The sequence below is a fragment of the Orycteropus afer genome, unplaced genomic scaffold, assembly GCF_000298275.1.
Source record: "Orycteropus afer afer isolate SDZICR_OR568_19922 unplaced genomic scaffold, OryAfe1.0 scaffold00004, whole genome shotgun sequence".
Taxonomy (NCBI): Eukaryota; Metazoa; Chordata; class Mammalia; order Tubulidentata; family Orycteropodidae; genus Orycteropus; species Orycteropus afer.
Window position 1 is genome coordinate 29,544,064 of NW_006921591.1, and position 17,631 is coordinate 29,561,694.

Sequence of the window (17,631 nt, forward strand, 5' to 3'; positions counted from 1 at the left end):
GCCTTCTGGTTAGCAGTCAAATGCCTTAAGCACTACGCTACCAGAGCTCCTATGAAGAACTATACTCCAACAAATTTGAAAATCTAGAAGAAATGGACAGATTTCTAGAAACACACTACTTACCTAAACTAACACAGACTGAGGTGGAAAAGTTGAACAGATAAATAATAAAGGAAGAAATTGAACAGATCATAAAAAAATTGCCAACAAAAAAAGTCAAGACCCAGATGGTTTCACTGGAGAATTCTACCAAATATTCAGAGAACTGACACCAATCCTACTCAAACTATTCCAGAACATATAAAAGAATAGAATCCTCCCAAATTCATTTTATGAAGCAAGCATAACCTTGATACCAAAACCAGGCAGAGATATCACTAAGAGACCAATATCCCTCATGAATATAGATGCAAAAATCTTCAACAAAATCCTTGCCAATAGACTCCAACACCATATAAAAAAATAATACATTATGACCAAATGGGGTTCATATCAGGTATGCAAGAAAGGTTTAACATTTAAAAAAAAAATCAACGTCATTCATCACATAAATAAAACAACAAAGCACCACATGATCATATCAGTCAATGCAGAAAAGGCATTTGATAAAGTCCAAAACCCATGCCTGATCAAAACTCTCAGCAAAACAGGAATAGAGGGGGTATTCCTCAACATAACAAATGGCATATATGCAAAACAAACAGCCAACATTATTCTCCATAGAGAGAGACTGAAACCATTCTCCTTGCAAACAAGAACCAGATAAGGATGCCCTTTATACCACTTCTATTCAACATTGTATTGGAAGTCCTATTCAGGGCACTAAGACAAGAAAGGGAAATCAAAGGCCTCTACATTGTTAAGGAAGAAGCCAAACTCTACTTATTTGCTGATGATGTGATCCTATACATAGAAAACCCAAGAGACTCAGTCAAAAAACTACTGGAACAAATTGAGAAATTTAGCATAGAGGCAGGTACAAGATCAATACCTAAAAATCAGTTGGATTCCTCTACATCAGCAAAGAGATTGCTGAAAAAGAAAGAAAGAAATCAATGTCATTTGCAATAGCAACCAAAAATTAAAATACTTGGGTATACATCTTACAAGGGACACAAAAGAGCTGTAGAAGGAAAACTACAAAAGACTGCATCAAGAAACCATACGAGACCTAGAGAAATGAAAGAACATAACATTCTCATGGATAGGAACATTGTGAAAATGTCAACTCTACACAAAGCAATCTGTACATACAGTGAAATCCCAACCAGGATCCCATCAACATTCTTTAAAAATATGTAAAAAACTATCACTAACTTTATATGGAAAGGAAAGGACCTCAGAGAAGCAGAGCACTATTGAAGAAGAAGAACAAAGTAGGACATCTAACACTCCTGGATAATTCAAAACACTCTGACATTGATACAATGACAGACACATAAACCAATAGAATAGAATTGAGAACCCAGAAATAGAACCATTGACCGATGTTCAGCTGATCTTTGACAAATGTCTGAAATCCTTAAAACAGACAAGTTGTCTATTTAACAAATGGTGCTGGCAAAACTGGATATCCATTTGCAGAAAAATGAAACAAGATCTTTACCTCACACCATACAACCGTACACAAAAACTAGCTCCAAATGGATCAAAGACTTAAATGTGTAACCTAAAAGTACAAACTTCCTTAAGGAAAAAATAAGAGCAAATTGAGGGGCCCTAGATGGCATAGAGCCTAAGGAATTTGACTGCTAACCAGAAGACTGGTGGTTCAAACCCACCAGCCACTCCTCAAAGGAAGGTTGGAGAATCTACTTCTGTAGTGATACTGCCTTGGAAACCCAAGGAGGGGTCACTATGAGTCAGATCTAACTCGACGGCAGTGAGTTTGGTTTGGTTTTATTGTATGACATAAATAGACTATCAATCATAACCCAAACTGCACAAACAGCGGAAGATAAAATAGATGCATGGAGACTTCTAAAAATTAAATATTTATATGCTTCAAGAGACTTCTTCAAAAAAGTAAAAAGACAGCTGACAGATTGGGAAAATATATTTGGCAATGACATATCTGACAAGGGACTTATCTCTAAAATTTACAGAAAACTCCAACACCTCAACAAAAAAAGACTAATAATCCAAGTAAAAAATGAATGGAAGAGATGCGTAGATACTTCACTGCTAAAACGTCAAGGAGGCCACATCTTTGGACCTCTTCTAACCCCAAAGAGGAAGACAGAATCACTGTCAGTAGCTCAAGGCCCATTACTGTGAGGCCAGATATGCTGCCTCCCTCCAGCCCTTTCACCAACTGTTCCTGCCAAAGTACCGACACCTCTCTCCTGGCTTCATTAATTCACTGCAGTGGCCACACAGAACTCACAGATTATGGGGTATAATAGGGAAGTACCACAGGCTACAATTCAAGTTCAGGAAAAATGCTCAGTCTCTCTCCCAGCCCACCGTCCCTCAGTCAACAGTCTCTCACGGTCTCTTTCCCAGCAGTGCGTGTCCCTCTGTGTCTCACTCAGCAATGCGTGTCTCTTGTGTCTCTTTCCCAGAAACTCATGTCTCAGGAGCATGTGTCTCTTTCAGCAGCACATCTTCTTCAGCCAGCAGTCAGAGAGAGAGTTCTGTCTCTAGGAGGGCTCCTTTTGAGCCCGACAGCATGGCCAAACTAGCCAATCACAACATCAGAATTCTAAATACCTGAGAGAGAACAGGAACCTCCCAGAACATTGTTTAGTGCCACTCCCAACAGAAACACCCCAGGTGGACAACTCAAGCAATCAGGAGCTCCTCAGGTGCCCATGACAAATTCCACCTTGGAGTTTATAAAGATTTATGGGTAGAAAAGCCATACTAAGTAATTTACTACACTGCATTCACCAAAGAGGGTATTCAGGCCCAAGAAACACATGAAGAAATGTTCACAATCTTTAGCCATTAAAGAGTTGCAAATCAAAACGACAATGAGATACCATCTTTCCCAAGTACTAGTAGCAATGTTCACCAAGGCAGAAAGTAACAAATTCTGGTGATGAGGTGGAGAGATTGGGACTCATGCACTTCTGGTGGGACTGCCAGATGATACAACCACTGTGGAAAGCAGTTTGGTGTTTCCTTAAAATGTTGGAATTAGAAATATCATTTGACCCAGCCACTCCATTACTAGGTATATATCCTAAAGAATTGAGAGCTAGGACAAGAACAGATACATGCACACTCATGGTCATCACAGCAGTATTTACAACAGCCAAAATATGGAAACAACCTAGGTGCCCATCAACAGAATGGATAAGCAAACTATGGTACATACACACAATGAGATGCTATGCAATTGTAAAGAATAATGTAGAATCTGCAAAACATCACATAATGTGGATGAAATTGGAGGACACTATGTTGAGTGAAATAAGTCAATCATGTTGTTGGTGTTGTTATGTGCCATCGAGTCAGACCTGACTCATAGTGACCCACCCCTCCTTGGGTTTCTGAGGCAGTATCACTATGGAAGTAGTTTGCCCCAGCTTCCTTCCAAGGAGTGGCTGGTGGGTTTGAACCACCAGCCTTCTGGTTAGCAGTCAAGTGCCTTAGGCACTATGCTATCAGAGCTCCCATAGTAGGACAAATATCATATCAGTTCATTATCATAAAAAGTCAAAGAAAGTTTTATATATGGAAGGACATTTTCTTTGTTGGGAACTGGTGTTGGGAGGAGTGGGGAAGAAACATTGCTAGATAGATAGAGACAAGTATTGATTTGGATGAAGAGAAGGACAATGTACCAAATGTCAGTGATCAACATTGCAGCATTGAGGAAGAGGAAGATATAGAGAGGTGCGTGTGAGGTAGAGACAACAAAGTTGAACCCTTTTCCACATATAGTACTGAGTTGTCAGTGATGCCAAACATTGATATACACCTGGATAGATGAGTAACAGGCTGAAGGATTAGTGTTGTAGTTACCTAGTGCCGCTCTGACAGGAATATACCACAAATGGGATGGCCTTAACAGACAGGAGTTTATTCTTAAAATTTGGAGGCTTTAAGTCCAAGTCTAAAGTGCCAGTTCTAGGGGCTGTATGAAAGCTCCTCAACCTTGAGCTTTAGCTCTATTTCTTTCTCCCAGCCCACTGAAGCCAGAGGCATCTCCTCACTCAGGCAGCTCCTGGCTACTGAAGCTAAGAAGCCCAAGGTCAACAAAGAAAATGGCACAGTCCCGACGTTACCAAACCATGCATTGTTGTTGTTGTTATTTGCCATTGAGTTGGACCTGACTCATAGCAACCCCTCCTTGGATTTCCGAGGCACTATCACTATGGAAATAGATTGTCCCATCTGCCTTCCGAGGAGTGGCTGGTGAGTTTGAACTGTCAGCCTTCTGGTTAGCAGTCAAGTGCTTTAGGCACTACACAGGCCATTATTTCAAGTCCATTGTAAGTCCCAAGGTCAACAAAGCATGGCAGGCTGCAGAACGACACAGCTACATGCAGGGTCCAAGCGTGCCATAAGCTAGAGACCATTCCCAAAGCTGCTGCTTATATATGGGAAGCAGATCACAGCTATTCAGCTGTTCACAGTAGTTTCCACCATGGAGTTGATTATGGTCTCATCATGGGGAAAACTACATCCAGATGCCCAGTCACTCAACTAGGCCTACCCAAGTTGACACAAAAACATAACCACGACAATTAGGTATGTCTGTTCAGGGGGAAATGTGCCCATGACCATGTGTAAAGTTGACAGACAACGTTTCTACAACAGAATTTGTATGTTCTGTAAGAATGTGCAGGTTTATACTAGAGCTGACAAGGGATAAGTTTTTAGTGACTTCTTGGCCAGAGCTGCCTGGAGGGAGAGAGTAGTTGGATTTGTGGGCTCGGGAACATTGTCCCATGGAACATCAAGCTAAACTGGCATAACATACTACACAAAAACTTTGTTTCACATCCTACTTTAGTGAGTAATTATTGAGATCTTAAAAACTTGCAAGTGTCTGTCTAGATGGAAAGATTGGTGTCTCTTCATCTAGAGCAAAGAGGAATGAAGAAAACCAATTATGCATGGAAATAATTAGTACAAAGGACTGGTACACCATGTGATCTTTAGCCTGTATGACTATGAGACCAGAAGAATAGATGGTACCTGGCTAACACTGTCAAATACTCCTGGGGAGTGGGGTTATGTAGGAAACCCTGGTTAGCTGTGGGAAAGCTATGTGGAAGAAAACTCAAAATCATAGAAAAAAAATGGATCAGTTTTGGTGGTTTGATAAGCCTGGTGGAACTCCTGAGACTATGGCTCCTAGCTGCCCTTCAGGTCTGATATTGAACCCACACCTATGGCTTCCAGCTAAACAAAAGACAAGTATATGAACTGAACCTTTATTTTAGGTAAATACACTCCTTGGAGAGATCAATCATGGGAGAATAGAAGGGGTGTGTATGCACAGGGGAACAGCTCAGGGAGCAGCAGTGCTTGGGAGGGAAGGAGTAACTAACTATGGGAAAGAAGTGGGAAAAGAGCTGTTACATTGTGGGAAATTGCAGTCAATGTCATAAGACAAAGTGTATGTGAGCTGCTGTATGGAAAATTAATTTGCTCTATAAACTTTCACCCAAATCACAATAAAAATTTAAAAAAACCCAAAAAACAAAAAACAAGATGTTTGTTGAGAGTTTGTGTGGTTTCATCCAAGAGGAAAGCCTTCATAAACATATTGTGGGAGGCTAGAAAGTAGAAATGATAATGTTAACAGGGATTGTTGTTTAGAAATCTGCTTGTAACTGTTATGTACTCACTTGTGCTTATGAGTACATAAAATCTTTTGATTAGTCCACATGATAAAAAGCTCACTCTCTTGTAATTTAGAATACTGTAGTACACTTCCCAGTTGCTAGTGTGTGTCTTCCAATTCACAAATTTCTTGACCTTTCAATAAAATGCTTTATTTCCACTTCTAAGAATCTAGGACTGGTGCTTCACAACAACAGTTCATAATCAAAGGAAAAACATTTGCACCACCCAGAGACATTAAAAAATTGATGGAAGATGTTAAATATACAACCCAATCCGCCTGTCACACACTTATCCTCAAATCCCTTAAGTAATCTTTTGCGTAAGAGATAAGGAATGGTTTGGTCTATAATAATGACTAATATGTTCAGTCAAATGTTTAAGAAATAAATCTAAACCTCATTAACAGCAAGCACAAGCCTACTCTGGTTTCATTTACTTAAATCTCTGTCTATATAATCATCTATGTTGAAACTACAAAATGATGTTTTTACCATGTTTTTTTGTGTTTCACATTTTTCCTTTGTTTATGGGACAATTCTCCATTGGTGAGATTTATAATGAAAGAGAATGTATTCAAGGAAATTTCAGGTTTGGATCCTGTTTCAGGGGTCAACAATTTTGCAGTTTTTGTTGTCTCTATTCCAAAGCCTATTTAGCTGCATTTCCTAGGAGAAACCTCTCCTACTTTTCTTCCTCTTCTTTGGCATTCCTACCTCTATGGCTTCATTTATATCATTCTGTCAAAAACCTAAGTTGCTTAGAAGGAAAAAAAAAATGTGCAATATAGTAATTGTGATAAGATTCAAATTGGAAAGCATCCCTGGAATATGTCTGGAAGGAGCTCCAAAGAGGAGATAATGAAAGCAGGTTATGTGAGTCATTGTTGTGTTAATTTACCAGAAGATAACATCAAAGCACAGATCAAGTTTCAGAAATCATCACCAAGGACTTTCTAAAACCACCCGTAATATGACCATGGAGTTCCTACTTCTAAAAGTTGGTTAAATATACATAAATTTCCAAAAGAACACAATGCCTAAGGCAAAAGTCTGTCTGATAAATTGCTCACTAAACTATTCTTTGACCTGAAGGAGTCTTCGGGAGAGCCAATTCCACTAAATTTCAAAAGGACACATGGGTGGGTCACCCCAATTCCTTGAACCCTGAAATCTGTATTCCAGCAGAATTAAAATGGTTTTGTTAATATGTGTTATATCATATCTCCTTCTGGATATCCAGAATTATCCATCTTTCATTGATCATAGCAGATCCTATTTGCTCCAGAACACAAATTGAGTTTATAATGAACTTTTCCTCTCCTGAATTTGTAGTTTTCAAGACCAGAATTTGGATATATAAAAACCACTATGACAATCTGCTCCTGTAAAGATTTACTGCCTAGGAAACCTATTTGGTACTTCTGTTCTCTCCTATGTTGTTGTTGTTGTTATGTGCCATCTAGTAGGACCCAACACATAGCGACCCCTCCTTGGGTTTCTGAGGCAGTATCACTATGGAAGTAGATTGCCCCATCTTCCTTCAGAGGAGTGGCTGATGGGTTTAAACCACCAGCCTTCTGGTTAGCTGTCAAGTGCCTTAGGCACTATGCTACTGGAACTCCTATTCTCTCCTATAGGGTCACTTTAAGTATCACTTGAGTGGAAAGAACACAACAACAACAAAATGAAAATTGCTTTGGACAAGGGTCAATCTTGAGATTTTATTTATTTATTTATTAATTCTACATAGCTTTAATTAAATATTTGCAATATAACTGGAAGTGTATTGTTTCAAAAGTAGAAAGCATGATCATTTCTTTTTTAATATTTAGTGTACAGTAGACATAAAACATTTAGCAAATACTGAGTCAAATTTACTTTATGTATATGGATATATGTTGATATATAAGGAGCTGTGATAGAACAGTGCCTAAAGTATCTGTGAACCAGAAGCATGGTGGTTCAAATCTACCAGCCACTCTGCAGAAACAACATGGGACACTCTACTTCCATAAAGATTTACTGCCTCACAAACTCACTGGGGGTCACTATTGTGAGGCCTGAGTCCTAAGGAATGTGAGGCCTGAGTCCTAATGCCCTCCAGGTAACTCTTTAACCAGGAGTCTTTAGTGCTGGGGATTCCAGCACGTCCCCCACGCCTCAGGGCTTTACCTGGCTACAGCACATCCCCCACGTCTCAGAGCTTTACCTCAAACCCCCTCCTTCTCTACCCCCTAGAAACAACCAATCATTTGTACCCCTTTGCCTTAGTGTTACTCCACCCTATATTTTTCCTATAAAAATGTAATAGTAGGAGAGCACGGGGTCTTTGGCCCAAACCGCTGTGTCGGTGTAAGCTGTGACCCTAGCTCGAGCTAGCAAATAAACTTTCCTTTTGCTTTTGCATTATTGAGTCAGTGGTAGCTTCCTCGTGCCAACACTCCTTTCAGGACCTGAGTCCAACACTATGAGTCAGAATTGACTGGACAAAAGTGGTTTTGGTTTTTGGTTTGGTTATGTTCATACACAATATTTAATTTTTCTTTTGATTACTCACAGTTCAAAGATGCATCAATTTATATCAAACCTCATACAAATATATTTCCTGTTAGGAATACAATTATAATTATAAAGAGAAATGCAAAACCCTTGCAAGTTAAATAGCATATGAAATTTTCAATAAACTACCATCTTTGTATTGCCAGTTCAGCTTTCTTAGTGTTTCAACATCTGAATTTTCAGTTATCTTGAACAACCATTTATTGTTTTGTATACATGTGTCAGTCACTAAAACTGACAAACAAATTAGGGTTATAAAAACAAATAAGCCTGACACATTCCAGAAGAGTGATGTAGTGTGTATCATCACATTTTATCCAGCTTCTTCCTAAATATTCTGAGTCAACATGCTGCACTCATTATATTACCATCTTCAATAATCTATGCTTGGGCCAGCTGTTGGAGAATGTGAATAATTCCCACATTTCTACTCTTGGTGGTAGAAGATTTTATTGTTGTTGTTATATGCCGTCGAGTCAGACCTGACTCGTATCAACCCCTCCTTGGCTTTTCGAGGCACTATCACTATGGAAGTAGATTGCCCAACCTTCCTTCCGAGGTTTTATTAATACTATCCAGTGGGTCTTGTTAAATTAGGCTTTGAAAAATGTTGAGTGATATAATAATAGTCACTCACTGCAGGTAAGTCAGATCCAACTCATACAGACCCCTCTGAGGTGGTATCACTATGGAAGTAGATTGCCTAATTTTCCTTTGGAGGAGTGGCTGGTAGGTTTGAACCACCAGCCTGCTGGTTAGTAGTCAAATGCCTTAGGCATTATGCCACCAGAGCTTCCAAAATAATAATAATATGGAAATAATAACACATCAATCATAGTCTGTGTCTGGCACTTCAAAAATCATTCACATTTTTATCCTGAAATGCAGAAGTGTGTATGGCATAGCTTGCCATAACTCATGCCAGAGAGCTCTACCGATACTTACATAAAACCAAACTCAGATTGGAACGTCTATTCTTTTGTTATCCCCAGAGTTCTAGTTGTTGTTTTTCTTATTAGATGCCATTGGTTTAGCTCCGACTAATAAAGATCCTATGCACAACAGAACAAAACACTTCCTTGCCCCATGCCAGCCTCACAATCCTTGCCATACCTGAGCCCATCATCATAGCAGCCTCTGTGAAAATTTGTCTCAATGAGTGCCTTTCCCTTTATCACTGACCCTCCACTCTACCAAGCATGATATCCTTCTCCAGGGAATGGTCTCTTCTGACAAGATGACCAAAGTACATGAGACGTAGTCTGACCATTCTCACTTTTAGTGAGCATTCCAAAAGCATGTCTTCCAGAAGAGATTTGTTAGTTCTTACAGTCCATGGTACTTTCAGTATTTTTGCTAAAACCACAATTTAAAAGCATTGATTCTTCTTTGGTCTTCCTTATTCATTGTCCAGATTTCAGATGGATATGAAGCCATTGAAAACACCATCGCTTGGGTAAGACACACCTTAGTCTTCAAAAAGAAATCTTTACTCTTCGGCACTTTAAAGAGGTGTTTTGCAGCACATTTGCCCAGTACAATATGTTGTGTGATTTCTTGACTGCTGCTTCCATTGGTATTGACTGTGGAATCAAGTAATATGAAATCCTTGACAACTTCAATCTTTTCTCCATTTATTTTGAGGATGTTTATTGGTGAAGTTGTGAGGATTTTCATTTTCTTTAGGTTGTGTAATCCATACTGCAGTCTTTAATCTTCATCAGTAAGTGCTTTAAGTCATCTTTACTTTCAGCAAACAAAGCTGAGTCATCTGCATGTCGCAGGTTGTTAATGACCCTTCCCCAATCCTGAAGCACATTCTTCTTCATATAATTTAGGTTCTCAGATTATTTGCTATGCATACAGACTGCATAAGTATGGTGAAAGGATACAGCCCTGACACACTCTCTTCCTGATTTTGAAATATGAAGTATCCCCTTGTTCTGTTCAAAAGACAGACTCCTGGTGTACAAGTTCCTCACAAGTACAGTTAGATGTTCCTCAATTACCATTTTTCTCAATGTTATCCATAATTGGTTATGATCCACATGGTCAAATGCTTTAGCATAGTCAATAAAACACAAGTAAACATCTTTTTTATATACTTTGCTTTCAGCCAACACTCATCTGCCATCAGCAATGGTATCCTTATTCCATGTCCTCTTCTGTATCTACCCCTTGTGTTTCTGGAAGTCAATATATTGCTGCAATCAGTTTTTAATTATCTTTAGCAAAATTTTACTTGTATGTGATATTAATGATATTCTTCAATACTTTCCACATTCTGAGAAATCACCTTTCTTTGGAATAGGTACAAGTACAAATCTCTCCCAGTCAGTTGTCCAGGTAGATATCTTTCAAATTTCTAGGCATACATGGGTGAGTACCTCCAGCATGACATCTGTTCACTGAAATATATCACTGGGTATTCTGCCAATTCCTGGAGCCTTGTTCTTCACCAATTTATTTGGTGCAGATTCGACTTCTTCCTTCAATGCTATTGGTTCTTGATCATATGCCAACTCCTGAAATGGATGATAATTAACCAATTCTTTTTGATACAGTGACTGTGCATTCCCTCCATCTTCTTTTGATGTTTCCTGCATCTTTCAACATTTTGTCCATAGAACCTTTCAATATTGTAACTTGAGGCTTAAAATTTTTCCTCAGTTCTTTCAGCTTGAGAAATGCCAAGCATGTTCTTCCCATGTAGCCCTTTTCTAACTCTAGGTCTTTGCATATTTCTTTATAATAATTGACTTTGTCTCCTTGAACTGCTCTTTGAAATTTTCTGGTCAGCTCTTTTATCTTGTCTTTTCTTTCATTTGCTTTAGCTACTCTCTTACTTCAAGAACAAGTTTCAGAGTCTCTTCTGACCTCCATTTTAGTCTTTTCTTCTTTTCCATCATTTTGGTCTTTTTAGTGACCTTTTCTTTCTTCATGTGTGATGTTCTTGATGCCATCCCACAATTCCTCCGGTTTTCAGTCACTGTTCTTCAGTGTGTCAAATCTATTCTTTAGATGGTCACTAATTCAGGTGGGACCTAACCATGGTCATATTTTGGGTCTCATAGACTTGTTTTAATTGTTTTCACATTAAGCTTGAACTTGCATATGAGCAATTGATGGTCCATTCCACAGTCAGCTCTTGGTCTTGTTTTGGTTGTAGATATTGAGCTGCTCCATCTCCTATTTCCAAAGATGTAGGTGATCTGATTCCTGTGTAGTCCATCTGGATAAGTCCATGTGCATAGCTACCATATATGTTTTTGAAAAAAAAAATGGTATTTGCAATGCAAAGTTTTTGGACTTGCAAAAGTCTATCATGGGATTTCTGTTGTCATTTCTATCACCAAGGCCATATTTTCTAACTACCAGTAATTCTTCTTTTTTTGCAATTTTTGCATTCCAATCATCAGTAATAATCAACATACCTTGATTGCATGTTTGGTCAATTTCAAACTGCAGAAATTGGTAAATTTCTTCTATTTCCTCATCTTAGGTTTTAGTGGCTGGTGTGTAAATTTGAATAATAGTGGTATTAACTGATCTTTCTTGTAGGCATAAGGATATTAACCTATCACTCACAGGATTATACTTCAGGATAGATCTTGAAACATTCTTTGTGATGATAAAAGCCACACCATTCATCTTCTATTTGTCATTCCTGATATAATATATCATATGCTTGTCTGATTCATAAAGGCCAAAACCAATTCGTTTCAACTCACTAATGCCTACAATATTTATCTTTGTGTGTTCCATTTCTTTTTTTATAACTTCCAGTTTTCCTAGATTCATTCTTCATACAATCCATGTTCTGATTATTAATGCATGTTTGCAGTTGTTTCTTCCATGTTGAGTCATGTCACATCATCTAATACAGGTCCTGAAAGTTTTACTCGATCCACATCATTAAGTTCAGCTCTACTTTAAGGAAGAAGCTCTTCTACAGTCATAATTTGAGTGCCTTCTAATCTGAGTGGCCCATCTTCCAGTACTATATCAGAAAATGTTTCAGGGCTATTCAAAAATTTTCCAGTAATATATCAGACAGTGTTTCATTGCTATTCATATGGTTTTTACTCACCATTTTTTTGGGAAATGGATGGTCCCTTCCTTCTTCTGGGTCTTTCTTTGTCTAGAAACTGCTGAAATCTGTCCACCATTGGTATTTGAAATAACAGTGGCATAGTCTCTAGCCTTAAAACAATACACAACCCACCACAGTCAATAAACTGACAGACAAGTTCTTGTTAGCAATTTTGAAAGAGATTTCTAGTTAGAAATGTGTTATTGACTGTCAGGTTACTTGCTGTTGTTGTATTTTACTTCTCTTCCACATCATCTTCATCTTTCTTGATCACTTTCTTTTCCCCCCACATATACATGTCATGACCAACTTGAATTCCACAGCACATTTTTTTTTTTCTTTTTTCCTCAACCTTCCAAGAGATCAAGGCAATTGCTCGTACCAGCAAAGTTTTAATCAGGAAATTCTATTACTTTAGGATGAATTTTGTGCAGCATTACACATTTATGAGCTATACACAAAAACAAAAACCAAGCAGAGTTGAAAGATAGCAAAATGAATCATGTTTCTTCATCCAAATAATAATAATAATATGTTGTTGTTGTTGTTATGTGCCGTCGAGTCAAACCCGACTCATAGCGACCCCTCCTTGGGTTTCTGAGGCAGTATCACTACGGAAGTAGGATTGCCCAACCTTCCTTCCGAGGAGTGGCTATCCTCTATAAATCTTCTGTGTCATTGCAATGCCTTTGTTTGAACAATCTTGTTGGCCCTCATTAAGAGCCAGTGTGGAAGTTCAACTGTGATATTCTATCAGGTGGAAATCTCTATAAATATTGAGACTTTGTAGGTGCAAATAATCTCAAGAAGTTGAATTTTCTTAATTGTTAAAATTTAAATAAACATTATTTTTTTCTTCTGAATTTTAAATATCCTTTCTTTCCCATCCTTTTCACAATAAGTATTTTGTCTTTTACTCATCAATTTGCCTGAATTTTGATTAAGTCTCCTTATTCTCCCATGCTCTGTCATGAACTTTTATATAGCTGGTTGATTCAATTATGTTTATTTTTCTCCATGTTGTTCCAGACTATGTCCTACTAGAGAGTAATTGCTCCCAGCATTGAGCAATTCATGACTGCACAAAGCAAATATTTGTTGAATGACTAAATGAAAACATATTGTTGTTAGTTGCCAGCTAGTCAATTCCAATGCATGGTGATCCCAAGTGTTACAGAGTAGAAGTGCTTTATGGGGCTTTCCTTTCTTGGCCTCATCTTAATGGATATAGATTGCCAGGTTTTTCTTCCATGGAGTCACTGAATAGGTTTGACTCATCAAGCTGTAAGTTAGAAGTCGAGCACAAAATATTTGTGCTGTCTAGGTACTTTTAAATGAAAATTAACTCCAGAGTTCTTTCATTATATAAAAAGCCTGGCTTTTATTTTCAGATCTGTAGTCTGTAGTACCTTTTCTTTATCATACTCTAAATAAGCTGATATTATGTGCCAAGAAGTAAAAATAAATAAGTAATAAGCTGGTGCTAGAAATAGTCCTTCTTAAAGCCACTTGAAAAATAATCTTCCTCTGTCTCTTTTTCTTTATATCCTTCAAATTCAAACCACAATTCTATATAACTGAAGAGAGCTGGATACAGGATTAAGGATTGTTCTGACATAATTCTAAAGATTAAACTAAGAAATCATTTCTTCATGTACAGCTGGCAAACTGAGGCATGAGAGGGAAATGAAAAGTGGATTCATATGCGAATCTGGTATTGTGCATATTCATCAATTTAATGAAAGATGGTATTGATTTAATTTAGTTAATAAATTTTGAATAAGTAGACATCTAGATTAAAATAGTACAGTTCAAGGAATAGAAGCATATTTGAATAGACAAAGTATCAAAGGTTGAAGGCATACTCTTCACCTGTCATTGCTTGTTCAACCTGGACTTAATTACCCCTATCAATTAGCATCTCAGACACAGTAATAATTTTAATTTACAGTCAGCATATGATTCAAATTAAAAAAAAAAAAATTCCCTTCCTTCTCCATTAACTATTTGGAAAACATTTATCAGGAAATTCCTTCAGAAAATCCATAGAATTTTGGAACTAGTAGGGAACTTGATGGCCGTTTTATACACAGCTATCTACTCAATATAGAAATCAATTTCTCATCATTCCCCAGAGATAGTTGTATGTCCTCCACTCAAGTTCCATCCAGAGTTGGGGAGCTATCTTCTTCAAGACATGGCATACCATGCATGCTTGGACAGCTCAAAATGTTTTTAAATTCTTTACTCTGAGCTCAATTGTACATTTATTTCAGTGATGCTATTATATTCTCTAGAATTAAGAGCAACACAAGTAGATTAATATCTGATAATCCTTCAAATATGCAGTCATAGTTACCATGTGGCATGTGAGGCCTCTCTTTTAGAGTCTGTTCTATACCAGGCAAAACTTTGAGAATATAGTTCATTAGATACTCACTTTTCAGAGTTACCATTAAAAAGGTTAGGTTAAAAAAATATGATAATGTTCTAACTACATGAAGCTAAAACATATTTCAATGTCAATGTTATATACATATATTTACAATAACCCTATTTTCTCCTCCTTTCTGTCTAGATAATAATAAAAAAAATATAATATGACTTTTCAACAAATTATTCCTCATTAATTTTTTACTTTCTATTTTATATCTTTTCTATGAGAAAGACCTCTTTGTGTGTATCTTGTAGAAAATATAAAGATCACAGATATTTCATAAGATTAGTCAGGCTTTTTTTTTTTTTTTTCTAATTCAGTAAATTTCCAATATTATTCTTAAAACTTCATAGATTAGGATTGTATTCATCATTATTAGAGATGAGGGAAGTTTGAGAAAGGAACTGATTTCTTCAAATGGAAGGACCTTGCTAAGGCCCCTAAAATAATAGTACAACTTGATACACTCCTTATTAAATTCTTATTTAAAATAAGACAAATAGTTTACAATTATTTCTTTTTAACAAGTTAACTGGCTGTTTTAGAGAATGCACAAATATATCTGCCATCTTGCTCTCAGATATTGCAGAATGATCAAGGAAAGAATATTCCAATGTTGAAACAAAATAGTTCTGTGACTTTGAACAAGAGTACAATTTCTCCAAGGCTCAATTTTCATCATTTGGAATGTGAGCTGATTTGTAACTATTTTTTATAATATTATATGGTAAAAAAAGAGAACATGTACTTGTTAATTATTCCCTAATTTGTGCATCTAGGTAGATTTAAGAATATGTGATTTAATATTTTGCAGTGTTTATAGTTAAATTAGTAGGATTTTGTATATAATGTTTGGTTTATGACATAAGTAAGAAATAAATATTTCAAAAGAAAGTTTTTGCTTTTCATAAAACTTGTTGTGAGTGGTCCTAAATACAAAGACTCAGAGAGTGAGAGATCTCCAGTTAAATATATATATATATATATATATATATATATATATATATATATATATATATATATTACCACCAAGTCAATTTTGACTCAAATGGACCCTATAAGAGAGAGTAGAACGAGTAGAACTGCTCTTTTGGGCTTCCAAGGTTGTAATCTTTACAGAAGCAGATTACCTATTTTACCCTTGGAACAGCTGGCAAGTTAGAACTGCTGACCTTTCAGTTAACAACTGAGCACTTTTCTACTATACTACTGGCCCTCAGTATATAAAGCAATTAAGGAGGTTATGGGGAAATACTTGAATAACACACATTCATTTGGCTCTTATATCTACTTACATCTTCATAAAGATTGTCAAATTAAATATATAAACATTTACAAGGTATATGAAAATTTTAGAATATTTAATAACACATGGTGTGAACAACACACATTCACCACACTTTATTTCTTAATCCATCCCTAGCTTCATTTTTTTCCATCCCTACCTAATGCATCCATTCCATCCCCATCCATCATTCATCCTTCCTCAAGTTGAATAGAGTGCAGGTTGTAGGACATATAGTAGTAGCACTAAAGTGGGAGCACTGAAATGTACTGCCCTCACACTTGGAGGAAAAAGAAAAGTTCACCAGCCAGTAACTGAAATATCAAGAGCCAGTAGCTGAAAATAGAAATCAAACACTCAGCAAATATAAGCCAGGTTCTTCCTCTCATTTCCTATGTCATGGTCAAAATGATGCTATTATTGTCAAACACATCCCTTTAAAGTGTTTTGGAAGATTAAAATATGAACTGCTTTAAAAGGACATTTTAGACAATAGAAAAGGCAAATTGGGACTACCTTTAATCTACTACTCTCTCAAGGGTTAAGATAAGTCTTTCAGGAGTAATCAAATCACTTATATCAGGTTTCTGAGTCCAAAGATCATATTTATCCTGCAAACTGTGAAGTTTACTCCCATGAAGTAGATATTGTACATCTTCCTGGTTTGCCACTAAACCAACCATGTCCTCCAGTTGAAGGCATAGAATTTTTCTAGTCTTCATATTCACAATGCCAGGCATTGTGGTTGTATTACATAGACAATGCATTTTAAATTATGAGACATTGGCTCAAAATGCCAGATAAATCATTTTTACTGAGCACTTACTATGTTCTAAGCATCATATTAGAAACTTTACATGAACATCTCACTTAATTCTCACAACAATGTTAAAAACAGTCCATATTAATAATTTTAACACATGAAAAATACAGGCCTTAGAGAGTTTGTATAATTTACCAAATCCACAAGTTGGTGAAAGGCTAAACCAAGATCCAAATTCATGTCTAATTGACAACTAATTTTCACACTTACCATTATCCATTAAGGATATATTCAAGATCATATTTTGGCTCTCATGGACTTGTTTTAATTGTCATGAATATATCCTTCCTGAATTTAGAGACCATCTAAAGAAGGAAGGTTGGGCAATTTACTTCCACTGTGATACCACCTCGGCAACCCAAGGGAGGGGTCACTATGAGTCGAAGCAGACTCAACAGCACATAACAACAACAACAACAACAACAACAAAGAATAGACTAGATGCATTGAACACCAATGACCAAAAACCAGAAGAATTGTGGGATGACATCAAGAGCATCATCCATGAAGAAAGCAAGAGGTCACTAAAAAGACAACAAAAGAAGACCAAAATAGATGACAGAAGAGACTCTGAAACTTGCCCTTGAGTGGAGAGTAGCTAAAGCAAATGGAAGAAATGACAAGATACAA